Source organism: Cydia amplana, chromosome 15 (genome assembly GCF_948474715.1).
Source record: "Cydia amplana chromosome 15, ilCydAmpl1.1, whole genome shotgun sequence".
Classification (NCBI taxonomy): domain Eukaryota; kingdom Metazoa; phylum Arthropoda; class Insecta; order Lepidoptera; family Tortricidae; genus Cydia; species Cydia amplana.
The window spans coordinates 8564301-8577174 of record NC_086083.1 but is presented as its reverse complement, the minus strand read 5'-3'; the positions used below and the strand labels follow the sequence as shown (position 1 = coordinate 8577174).

Below are 12874 nucleotides of genomic sequence, written 5' to 3'. Positions count from 1 at the left end.
CCACGCCAATTACTGGGATTAGTTGCCAAGCGGACCCCAGGCTCCCATGAGCCGTGGCAAAATGCCGGGACAACGCGAGGAATATGATGACACGTGGAATCCAGTCATTAGTAAATGTAAGCGTAAACGAATATCAACAGTCGATAAATCGAATATCGTTAGTGTTGTGTGTCGACAGAGTGATATCCCTAGTGCGCAAAACGTTCAAGCGGATAAACAAGACCAAGTGCGGGTAGTTCGAAAAACTCGCGCGGTTAGAAGCTGCTGATGTCAACTTAAGCCAGTCTTCTCCGAGACCACGGGGACAACGCCGTCCTCGAAACGTCGGAGGTAAATCTTAAAACTTAGATACAATTAATGTGCCTACTACAAACCTGCGTAGTGGATTGACGTGGGATTGACCCATGATGGAATCGGGTTATATTGTTTATAATATAACTATTACCACAAAAATGGATGCAGGTCATAGATACAGATGTAGTGCATAATAAAATTGTTTTCCATCGTATTTTATCGGAAACGTTCGTATTTGTCATGCTACTTCAGTCAACGTCAGTACTTTTAGTACCGAGACTGACTTAAATAGCAAGACACATTCGTACGTTTCCGTGAAAATACGATGGAAAATAATTATACCCTAAAGTGTCATTCAATAGAACTTGCTATAACTATGTAAACAAAAGTTACTAGTAAATTGACATTCAGTGTCACTTTTAGTATGGCGGTTTGTTTACATAGTTAGCAAGTTCTATTGAATGACACTTTACATCTGTACCTAATAACCATATTTACCTACTGGGTCACCATGGCAACAATTCACTAGTAAAAGATGATCTACACAATTTGTCACTTGATAAAAACAATATAAGGAATCAGTGACAAATTGCTATCACTAATATTTAATATCATTATAATCTGGAAAACCGTTAATCCGAACGAACTGCATTGGAATACCGATAAATTAACGTACTTACGTTTAAAATAGTTATTCATTGAAGCAATATCGTGCGCTCATTCGTGCAGAGAACACGGTTTTGAGTTTTATTCCATTTTTGATTTTCTAAACTCGAATTTGTAACGATGCCTTGCGGAGGTTGCGGTGATAGTGAGTACCGGTTTTTGTATTACAAAAGGGGCCCACTGATTACCAGTCCGCCGGACGATATCGGCCTGTCAATTAGAACAAAAAGTTGACAGTTCCGAACAACTGACAGGCCGATACCGTCCGGCGGACTAGTAATCAGTGGGCCCCTTTATATCTAATTTATATTTGACAGACTGTTCTAATTCTTTACATTTTCTCGTTTGAATTTTGCTTTGGGCAATATTAATGACTACAATTATATAGAGTCTCGTCCATGTATCTGATTCCCCTTTTAGCTCTAGTTATAAATATTTTGATTTTTGATTTAGCTTTCGTTTAGCTTAAAAACACATTAATTGAATCAATTTTTAACATGCAGATTACGTCTGCGAGCGATATTCCAATTAACACATTAATTGAACTTTAACTTCCTTCAATAATAGCCTTAAAAACTTTTATCCATAGGCGTGACTTAGGTAGGTACTATGTACAGTTACCATATAATATATCAGAGCGGCTAAGGTGTTTACAAATATTTGAACAAAGCCTCTATATATTACCATCAAGACGTTAAAAAACATGTTTTTGACCATTTGGGCCGCTCCGATATGACTGATGCCACTGATGGCAACAGTGCAGTGATATATGATGGACAGTCGCCTTCAGATATATCGGAGCGGTCAAGGCGCTCACAAATTATATCTGGTTACACCTGTATTGTCAACGCGTTAGAAAGCATGTTCAGATATTGTGATCACCTTGGCCGCTCCGATATATCTGATGGCGACTGAACAAGTAGGAAATTTCTAGGTAGGTATAGGTACTCCGTAATTCAAGTGTGCGTTGCACATACTCTCGAGATTGTTTCTACAATGGCTTGTTAAACAATTCCATGTTTCTTGAACCAACGTTGTTTAGTTTGAAATGTTTGATTTCACGGCCTTATCGCATATTACGCCGTTTTACAGTTGACTAATGTGCACTATGAAGTCACTTTCTCACTGCAAACAGAATATGTGTTATTTTGACATTAAAGATTTTAAAATTGAAATTGAAACACCTATACATAGGAGAAACTTGAAGGATTTAGGTGATGTATTTGAATAAGTATTGAATTCAGATTTGAAATGCTTTCGTAAATCGGATGTTCTCCTCTACAGATCGCATTTCTCAACTGATTCTTGTGAAATTTTGTGCGGAGGTGAAAACTACTTAGACTTGAATAGTTATTGTAAGTAGTAGTATAGAAAACCATTACCTACTTAGGTACTACTTACTTTAATTTTTTGTACACCCAGCTTCAAAATTGCAAGGCCTATTTATAAATGAATCCCATCATATCATAATGTGTCCACGCCACGTTACCTACAGCTCGTTGTAGGTACGAGTCCAGTTTGATAAATTATTATTATTACACAGCAACATTGGAATAAATTGCGTAATTGTTTCTAGCTTTGTTTTTCTTCCAAATAGATTTCATACTTAAAGATAATTTTGGTGAATAGCATTAGGTACCTACATACATACGAAGGTTGATGCGCGTGCGGCGATAAATACTAAGTAATAACCTAGAATTAGACGTGTTGCTATTGAGCTTCAACTGCATCTGAAATTACCTGTTTTAATCACTGAAACTACATTCAGTATAATGCCCTATTTTCTGGTCTTTATAGCACCTAAATGTAGGTACTCTACAGGTAATTATTGTCCACATCAACATCTGTGATTTAATATAATTTTTAATAAATGTTACGTCTCAGTAAAACGTGCCTATAATGGACGACATTGATCTAAAATTACGGTGCTTTACGCTATTAGTTTCGAAAGGGAAGAAAAATAAATAATCAAGGGAATTAGGCTGCTAATACAGTAGAATCCGCTTATAATGACATCGAAGGGAAGTGACAAACACGTCATACTAAGCGGATGTCATATAAAGAGCATAGTGGATTAACTTCTTATTTTTGGTAATTTTTCCGAATTAATATCGATTTCCATTGTAAGAAATGAGTTTTAATAACCTGACCAATTATCAACTTATCATTGAGAATCAAACCTAAAACAACTTACCTACATGCCACGCACGCACTATACGTCCTCGCAGGGAAAGACGTGGGGACGGCCACGAAAACCAGCGAACGTGTCAGTATAACCGGACATAATTTCATGAAAATAGGATAATATAGGTCATAGTAAGCGGTTTGTCACTATAAGCGAAGTCATCTTATCCGACTTTGTCACTAAGAATTGTATGTGAAAACCAAACTTCGCACAGTAATTACGTCATAGTAAGCGGTTGGTCAGTATCAGGGATGTTGCGAATATCCGCATCCGCATCCGCAACCGCGGAACTTCCGCATTATTTTCAACATCCGCATCCGCATCCGCATAAAATCGATGCGGATTTAATGCGGATGCGGATGTGGAACAGGTCGGTACAGGAACGTCTTAGCATCGGCGTAAGTGCTAGACTGCTAGGTAATTTAGTCATTATTCATTAACCAAAAAACCTATTAGAAATGAGCAGTCAAGCGTGAGTGGGACTTAATGTACGGAATCCTTAGAACGCGAGAGTGACTCGCACTTGGCCGGTTTTTTGAAATAAAAATTACTAAAATGTAATATTTGACGTTTTTTATGGTACTATCTAGACATCCGCATCCGCGGATGTGAGCCTTTAAAAATCCGCATCCGCAGCCGCATCCGCGGATGTCAAAAAATCGGCATGCGCAACATCCCTGGTCAGTATAGGCGGAGTCATAATAAACGGATTCCACTGTAATATTTTGTGCCTGTGATAGCGGTCAGGTAAATCCAATCTCTAATCGAAGCTAATAAACCGTAGTAAGGTGATAGTTTTCAGACGCTATATAGGGAATATGGAGGGTAGGAGAACCTCTAATTGTACTCTTGATCTATTTACTACTCTCTAAATTACCATTCATAATTCACTGTCTAACGGTCAACAGCTTCACAGTACAGTCACATGCAATAATATGTTACACAACGAAGGCCGCAATAATATGTGACACGCTCTTATTTATGGCTCTACAAATAAGATGGTTTTAAAATTTTTAAGGCCTTCGTTATTATTGTAGGTGACTGTACATTTTACTCGTTTTCCAGGTTGCAAGTGCAGCACGAACCAGTGCGGCTCGTCGTGCAAATGCGACTCGAGCTGTAGCTGCGCCTGCAAGCGCCCGGCGGCTGAGGCTACCACGCCTAAAAAGTAGAAAGACGATTGGCCACGACATACCTTTATAATCTACTGCATACTTTATTCTTTATTGGCTCAGTGACCCAAAAAGGATTGGCAAGAGTCTAAAACGTCTCGTTATGTATTTTTAGATCTCAAAACGATGTTGAAACGATCTTACTACGATAATTTAACGTAAAAGTGACATTGATTGCCCGAATTGAGCTGCAAAAGATATCTAGTAGCATATGTACCTACTAGATACCGGTTATCTAGTAGGTACATATCGTATCGTTCTCTTCTCTAGAACGGATCTTGTTTTTCGAATACCGCGGTACTTTACGGGTTGGCGACTGAGGTGAACTTTATTGCAATGACTTAAGACGAAAGTGGACGACGCACGAAAACGCCGTTTCATACAAACGTTGTCCTTGTCCTCGTCACCCGGCATTAACATTATTGAAAATATTTTGACACAATTTGTTGTATATCCACAGCTATGCCCCTACGTTAGATTTTTTCGTTTTTTTAATTATTACAAGAGCTGGGAGGATTGAAAGATTTGTATGACATCTGTTTTTCGCTCCTAATTTTTACTTTAACCAAAAAATCGAAAATGTCAACGTAGAGGCATAGCTATGGTTAATATACATCAAATGATGTAAAAATATTTTACATAATGTCAATACCCAGTGATGAAAATGGGGACTACGTTTCTATAGAGAACCGGTCGTCCCCTTTCCTCTTAAGGATTGGCCACTTGGCCAGAGAAGTATTCTGCTGTCTTCTGGCAATTTGTCTAACCACTAAAAACAAACAAAACAACCATTTTTTTATAACGTCGTGGCCTTTATGTTATCTTTTATTTTGTCAGTAAAATATTATGTATATCTATTTGATGCCATGTTTGTATTTAAAGCAAAAAAATATTTAATTGTAAATTTTTGAGAAAAACATTTTTACACATGAATGTGTAATACCTAATCATATTCTACTTATATATAATTCTTTAGGCATAATATAAAGCAAATAAACATATTTACAAACTATGTTTCATAATTTGTGTGAATTGTGTGAATGAAAAAGCATGAGCCATCCTTAACCTTTTGGACGCCAATGACCGATATATCCGCACCGTAGGTTCAACGCCAAAGACCGATTAATCGGTCACAGACCACAGAGCAACATCGACCTACGTGCATATACATAAAGTTCAACTTCAGTTTTGACACTTCAATGATGTGGCGTCTGAGTGACAGCTTTTGTGTTTGACACGGCGTGGAAAAGGTTAAGGATGATTCACGCTAAATTGGGCCAGGACCGGGCCGGAGCTTAGTTTTCTATGGAAAGCACCACGTGATCACCGATCAGCCGTCATAGAAATTGACATGTCCGACGCCACGGCCCGGGCTCGGTCTAGCGTGAGTCATCCTTTAATCAGAGCCGCCAGACGGTCCTTAACAAAGACAGGTGGAACACGATCGGGACCAGATGACGAACGAGGTTTAAGTTTGCGGATCGCTTGGCGCAACTCAGCAGTAATGAGTTTAATAGATACTGTATAATCATCTTAATTTGCACCTGTACATTGGCCACAATTTCGCTATCACGTTGCAGAACGTCGCCCAAAAAATGGAAAGGAAATAAATATTCTTCCTATAAAAATTACTTCATGCATGTACCTGAAATTAAAAGAAATAGGAATTAATAAATTAGAAGTTTTTCCAATACCAATAATAATGTACAGTTTATGTCATTTAAGCATATTAATTTATGATTTAGGACATTATTAAACTACCTTGTTTCTATATCCGAAAATAGAGGAAACATTCATTTTTAAATCTCGCCAATAATATATGATGATAATTACCAAAAAAAGTTTTCACAAAATCAGCTATATATAAGTCTTTAAAGTTTTAATTAAAGGAAAAATATTGATTTATTTCCTTTAATTAAAAAAATAGGATGCCATCCTGTAAGTAGGTACAGAGTAGACTGTTCTATACTACTCTTTGGGGTAGACACCAATTAGTTAAATAATTATACATCAATTCACTTACTGTTAATGTGAATGCAATGACAATCACATCCTGGGACGCAATGATGCTGTCCAAATTCGACCGCCTCGTCTGCAATCAACAACAACAATGTTATGGTGTTATACTATAAGTACTACTAGTATAGTACTAATAGGTACTATTTTGTTAAGTAGGTAAGTACCGTAAGTACCTATGATATGAGGTAAACGTCATAGTATTTGACATCCTGTGTAAGGCCTGTGTAAAGGGGCCCGTTTGTTATATCTGTTGCTTGGAATTAAGAAGGTTTCAACTGGCAACTATTAGCTATTGGGGCAGTGTTCATCTCTGGGACATTTACGTTACTGAATGACGCAGTTAAATAAAATAAATGAATACGTACGGTCCGTTGGTAAAAATAACATTTTCGCTATATTCCGATGAATTTAGTAAGAATAAACAAACTAATAACGCCTTGGCATCCCACAACTAACTGTACCAATACGCGCTGTTGCACATTTTAAATTCAAACTTTGATTATTGGTTTCCAAGGAACTGAATAAAAAAAGCAGCCGAGTCAATCCATTGTGGACTTTATTGTAAGGAACTAAGATGACGCAAACAGCATTAAGACTGGTCAACCGTTGCAGTTTAGAAAAAAACGCACCTTGGTTTTTTAGCTGCATTTTAACTGACGTCATGACTAACTAGGCGTGACGGACGATTGATCTGTTTGTAATTAATTTAGCAAGTTAATTAGGTACCTAATTACCCGGAAGTTTTAAGGTCAAGTAAGGTGCGTTAGGGTAAGATTGAATTGAAAGGGAGGGGTAAGATGAAATATCGCCCGTAATGCTTCGGCATACAGACGATTTTTAGACTTACCCCTCATGAAAAAATCCCTTAAATCATACCCAACCCACATCTTATATTTTTGGAGCTTAACTTATTTCAACATTTTCATCATTCTTCATACGGGTATTTACTCACTCTTTTTAAATATACATGTAACTAAACACATAGGTATTAGAAAGTTTCTAATAGGGGTTTAGGGTTAAGATTTATTATGTATTAATGTAGGTTTAGGTACAATATCAACCATCTAGCCTATAAGCGGGGAAAAAGAAAAAAAATAACATTCCCAACGATTTAGACATGTTAGTTTCAAAGTGCGGATATCTATTCTGTCTTGATTATGTATCGGATTGTAAATTCAGAAGACTCACCGGAGGCCTTGTATCTTTCAAACTTGCGCTGCCTATGAAATTCCAGATGTATGAAAGGCTCTTGATACATCAGAAGAGGCAGTAACGCTTTTTATCGACTTATGCCCCAAAAATATCGGTCTAATGTCCGTGTACACTTGACCACTGCGGTTTAGAACTGAACGAACCATCTTTGTTCATCCAAGGATACTTCTTACACGTCCTAAAAACTGTCTAAAGCTGACCTTTATGGTTGAACGGTTTCTGGGTAAACTATTTATCGTATAAAGGCACTTGAAACGTGTTTTATAATATCACACCTAAAGTTACTTCGGCTTCAGTTGGTCGTCCCAAGAGAAATACAAAAATGCCTGCCCCCAGCGAACCATGCACAGGTAGTGACATGCTGAACTAGCTGTTTCTTTACTTTTACAATTTGAGCTTTCTTTTTTTGCCTAGACCGTTTGGTTGATCAATGATACACGACACGAATAATACTTAGGTACTCGTTTTGTATTTAAGGTCATTTAAGATTTATACGCCCTGGTATTTAGGAACAAGAGAGTTCAATATTATGTTCTTTTATTCTTTTTTTTAAGGATTAAAGTGAAAAGATTATTTATTGGGACATAAAAATACAAACTAAATAAAGCTAAACTACATGCAATATAAAACTTAAAATAATCTTATAAATAAACTTATAAATAAAAAATGCTCCCCAGGTCAGAAGAAGACACATTTATTCATTTTGGAAATTTTTTGGACAATTGTAACGACAACAATGTTTTATTTCTTGTAGACACGTGTAAAGAAGGAGCTGCTTGCAAGGACGACTGCTCTTGCGAGGACGACTGCTCTGACTGCTCAACTAAACCAGGTAACTACTTACCTACTTGAAAACATTTAAATCTACGGTTGATATCCATGGATTATCTCTTGTTTATTAAAATCCCACGAATAATCAAATCACATTGAATGGACTTTCGAATTTAATCAAATCGCATTGACTTTTCATAAAAACTTTATTTAAATTTTTAGGACTTATTCCATTACCTACGAGTACGTATCCCTTTGAATCCTAACTAACGGCTATAGAGTTGACAAAATAAATGTTAATTATTAGAGTTAGGGTGGCAAATATTGGGACATTTACCTAACCTTTTCAAGTATCCTTTAACCCCACAATACTATTTAATAAAATATTAGTTATAATAATAATTAGGTAAATACTAAACTCAGATTCTCTGTAGCATAAAAAAAGTAAAAAAAAAACATAGTATTCAAAATTTAGCACCTTTATACTTAATTAAAGAAACTGTAGGTGTAACCTTAAAAAAATAATAATACGCAACGTTAATATAGGTTATCGAAACTATGTGTGTCTGTTGGGTAATGTGTACGTTTGACGTGGGGGTTAAAAAGTTAGGTACCTATATACATTATGATAACTTTTGAGAACAATAACTAATATAGTCCGTCAACCAAATCTTGTCAGTAGCAATGTAAAGCAAACTAAAGTAGGGCAACACTCAAAGAGCAGTATTGCGCTAAGAATAGCAGCAATGTACATCGAACCAAAAGATTTTTTTTTCCGCTGAGCGCGCCCTGCGTACGTCAATTCAAATTGTCACTCGCGGTTTATTGAAAAAATTTGAAACATGGACGGACAATTTAAAAGCGATGTTAAAACAATGTTAATCAAAATGATGAACAAATTTGAAGATATCAAAAACAACTCCCTATGGTAGTGCTTATATTCTCTTTGTTCCCTATCTATGTCTTCTATGTTTACTAAAATAAAATCATATCAAAATGCAGATAATTAGATAGTGCATATATTTGTTATTTACAATATAATATGCCACTTGTTAATGTAAATTAGTGTACTCTTCTGGATGAATATGACATACCTGTGTAATTTTTTTGATTGGTATATATTGTACATTAGGATTACATATTAAAAATAAAACAACTGATATTTGGGTGTTTATTTAATTTAAAGGTAAATAAGATAAGGGTCACTTTAGCTTACACTATAATTCAGGTCATTAATTGAAAAAATATAATGAAGTTACCAATGTTACCGGGTCACTTCAACCAAGCATAATACTCTGTAGTATTCTATTGCATCTTTGTAAATAGTCACAACTGATTGAGTTAGACATGTGGGCCTATGGACGGTTTCCAGGACACAATTTATGGTCTTGTTGGATAGATTTAGGCATACGTTTTAATTTTATTTATGCCTTTTAACCCTAAAACAAAAAAACTGAACATAATCTTAAAAGTTCGAAAGAGTTCTTCCAGTATGTACTTGTCATAACCTCAATTTTTAGTAATGTTTACCATCAACGAGCATGATTGTACATTGTAGGCCCCTTAGCTTTGCTTATTCTTATTTAATGTATTGGTATTTAATGGTGACAGCAGAAATATCTCTTGAAACAGAAACGATTCAGAATGAAAACCAAATGAAAACAATTAAGGTGACGGCTGTCGTTCACGATCCACATTCCACAGATAAAACACAGATGACACGCATTTTGGAATTATTCGAACACAGTGTTGCTAACCCGCGATTTTTCAAATTTGCCGCCTTTTACTACTGACAAGATTTGGTTGACGGACTTTTATGTAAGATTATTGTCAATACAAATCACAAATATGTAGTAGTAATCAACTAATCACAAATCTCAAATTTAGAGGTAGAATAAAAAAAGTCTAGGTACATTACGTAGGTAGTTAACAACTTTGTAATTAGTAGTATCAAGTTAGTTGATTCCATTGTGTCAAGACAATGAAACAGATTCTGTTTAGCTGTGTGTTCATGGTTAATTATCGTAACTGAATCAATGATTTATAACTCAAGATAGGTTATAGGCGTTCCAAAATTGAAGCGCTTACCTTGTGACAAATTGGACAAGTTCCTTTAGTCACGGCTGGACAAGCGAGAAATGTGCACGTGCTAACGAGCTCCCGCACACCGGAAGAGAAAGAGACGACCTTATGTTTAACAACGAGTGTGACAAAGATGAATGGAATGAGAAAATACATCCAAAATAACAGATTTCTTCGTAGGCACAGAAATAAATATGGAAATATTTTTGTGCTCCTCAAGTATGAGTATAACCTATCTAGATTATATAATATCATTGAACTGAATGAAATCAATTAACTTAACACTCAGTTCAGTTTCAGTTTTTAATATTTAACGCTCGAACACACTTAAATCTAACAAACTTTTACATTCACACATTCTTAGATTTCATTCACACACTTTTCACTACCTCCTCACAACAACCTTACATATATACAAGTACACACTCCTCTCTCTTTCCTAAATAATTCCTATTCTTAGGTTTAGTATACATATAAATTTTATTTCTGGTAACTCGTGATGATCATGACCCCCGCGATACAGGCCATGCCTAGTGCGGGGCTCACTGTAACGTTCCTGCTAAACTTTTATTATGAACTAGCTGTTGCCCGCGACTTCGTACGCGTGGATTTGTATATTGGTGGTTATACATTCTACATTAGTTTAGCTTTAGAACATTATGCAGCAAAAGATAGCAGTAGGGACAGTTAATCATTTGTTAATTATTATACAACACATGAGATTTGTCTTTCACAACCTGGCTACGAAGTTTCAAGCCCCTAACTGAATAAAATTGTTCTCGATATAATCTCTCTCAACCCGCAGAAGATTTTCAAGTCCACTATTTAATAAAACCTACTACCTAACTACCTATTTACGAAGTTTGAAGTTCCTAGCTTTAAATAAAATTTGAACCCTCTACCAACTCTCAACCCCTGTTTAAACTTTTAGGGGATGAATTTATAAAAACGCTGAAATTACTTTTCTTGTATTGTAATAATATGCCTTTATACAACGATTCAAGTCCCGCACTCAAATAAATATTTGGGTTCCATACAAATTTTTGACCCCCTTCACCACCTTGGGAGATGAATTATCAAAGACTCTGAAATTCGTTTTCTTTACCTTTACCTTTTTACAAAGCTTCAAGTTCCTAGCTTTAAATAAAATTATAACCTATACAATCTTTCTACCCCTTTTTAACCCTGTTATGGGATGAATTTTTAAAAACGCTGAAATTAGTTTTCTTGTGTTCTAATAATATGGCTTTATACAAAGATTTAAGTCCCGCACTATCAAAAATATTTGATCTCCATACAAACTTTCAACCCCTTTTTCACCTCCTCGGGGGATGAATTTTTAAAATCGCTGAATAGGGTTTTTTGTTTTTTAATAAAATACCTTTTTACTAAGTTTCAAGTTCCTAGCTTTAAATAAAATTTAAACCCTATACAGACTTTCAACCCCTTTTGGATCCTTATAGGGGATGAATTTTTAAAAACTTCTCTTTTAATGAAATAACTTTTTACGAAGTTACAAATTCCTAGCTTAAACTAAAACTTGAACCCCGTACAATCTTTCAACCCTCTTTTAACCCTTTTAAGGGATGAATTTTTGAAAATGCTGAAATTACTTTTCTTGAGATCTAATAATATGGCTTTATACAAAGATTCAAGTCCCGCACTCTAAAAAATATTTGATCTCCGTACAAACTTTCAACCCCTTTTTCACCACCTCGGGGGATGAATTTTTAAAAACACTGAAATTATTTTTGTTGGTTTTTAATTTCATACCTTTTTGCGAAGTTTCAAGGTCCTAGCTTAAAATAAAATTTGCACCCCAAGACAAAGTTTCATCCCCTTTTTTACCCCCTTAGGGGTTGAATTTCTTAAAACATCGCAATTCCTTTTTTTTGCAATCGGCTATTATGCCTTTCTAAAAAGTTTCAAAGTTTTTGTAATGGATTCAAACTTTTAACCCCTTTTTAACCCTGTTACGGGATGAATTTTCAAAAACGCTGAAATTACTTTTCCTGTCTTATAATAATATACCCATATACAAAGTTTCAAGTCCCACACTCACAAAAATATTTGATCTCCATACAAACTTTCAACCCCTTTTTCACCACCTTGGGGGATGAATTTTCAAAAACGCTGAAATTAGTTTTCTTGTTTTTTAATGTAATACATTTTCACAAAGTTTAAAATTCCTAGCTTAAACTAAAACTTGAACCCCATACAATCTTTCAACCCCTTTTAACCCTTTTAAGGGATGAATTTTTGGAAACGCTGAAATTACTTTTCTTGAGATCTAATAATATGGCTTTATACAAAGATTGAAGTCCCGCACTCTAAAAAATATTTGATCTCCGTACAAACTTTCAACCCCTTTTTCACCACCTCGGGGGATGAATTTTTAAAAACACTGAAATAAGTTTTATTTGTTTTTTAATTTTATACCTTTTTGCGAAGTTTCAAGGTCCTAGCTTAAAAT

At 35.5% G+C, this 12874-nt stretch overlaps 1 long non-coding RNA gene across 1 annotated transcript; it reads left to right on the top strand.

The window, feature by feature from the left end:
- Positions 1–927: 927 nt before the first annotated feature.
- On the top strand, positions 928–4251 carry LOC134654864 (uncharacterized). Its single transcript, XR_010097378.1, has 2 exons — positions 928–1105; positions 4211–4251. It is a non-coding gene; the product is annotated as an uncharacterized LOC134654864 (long non-coding RNA).
- Positions 4252–12874: the final 8623 nt, after the last annotated feature.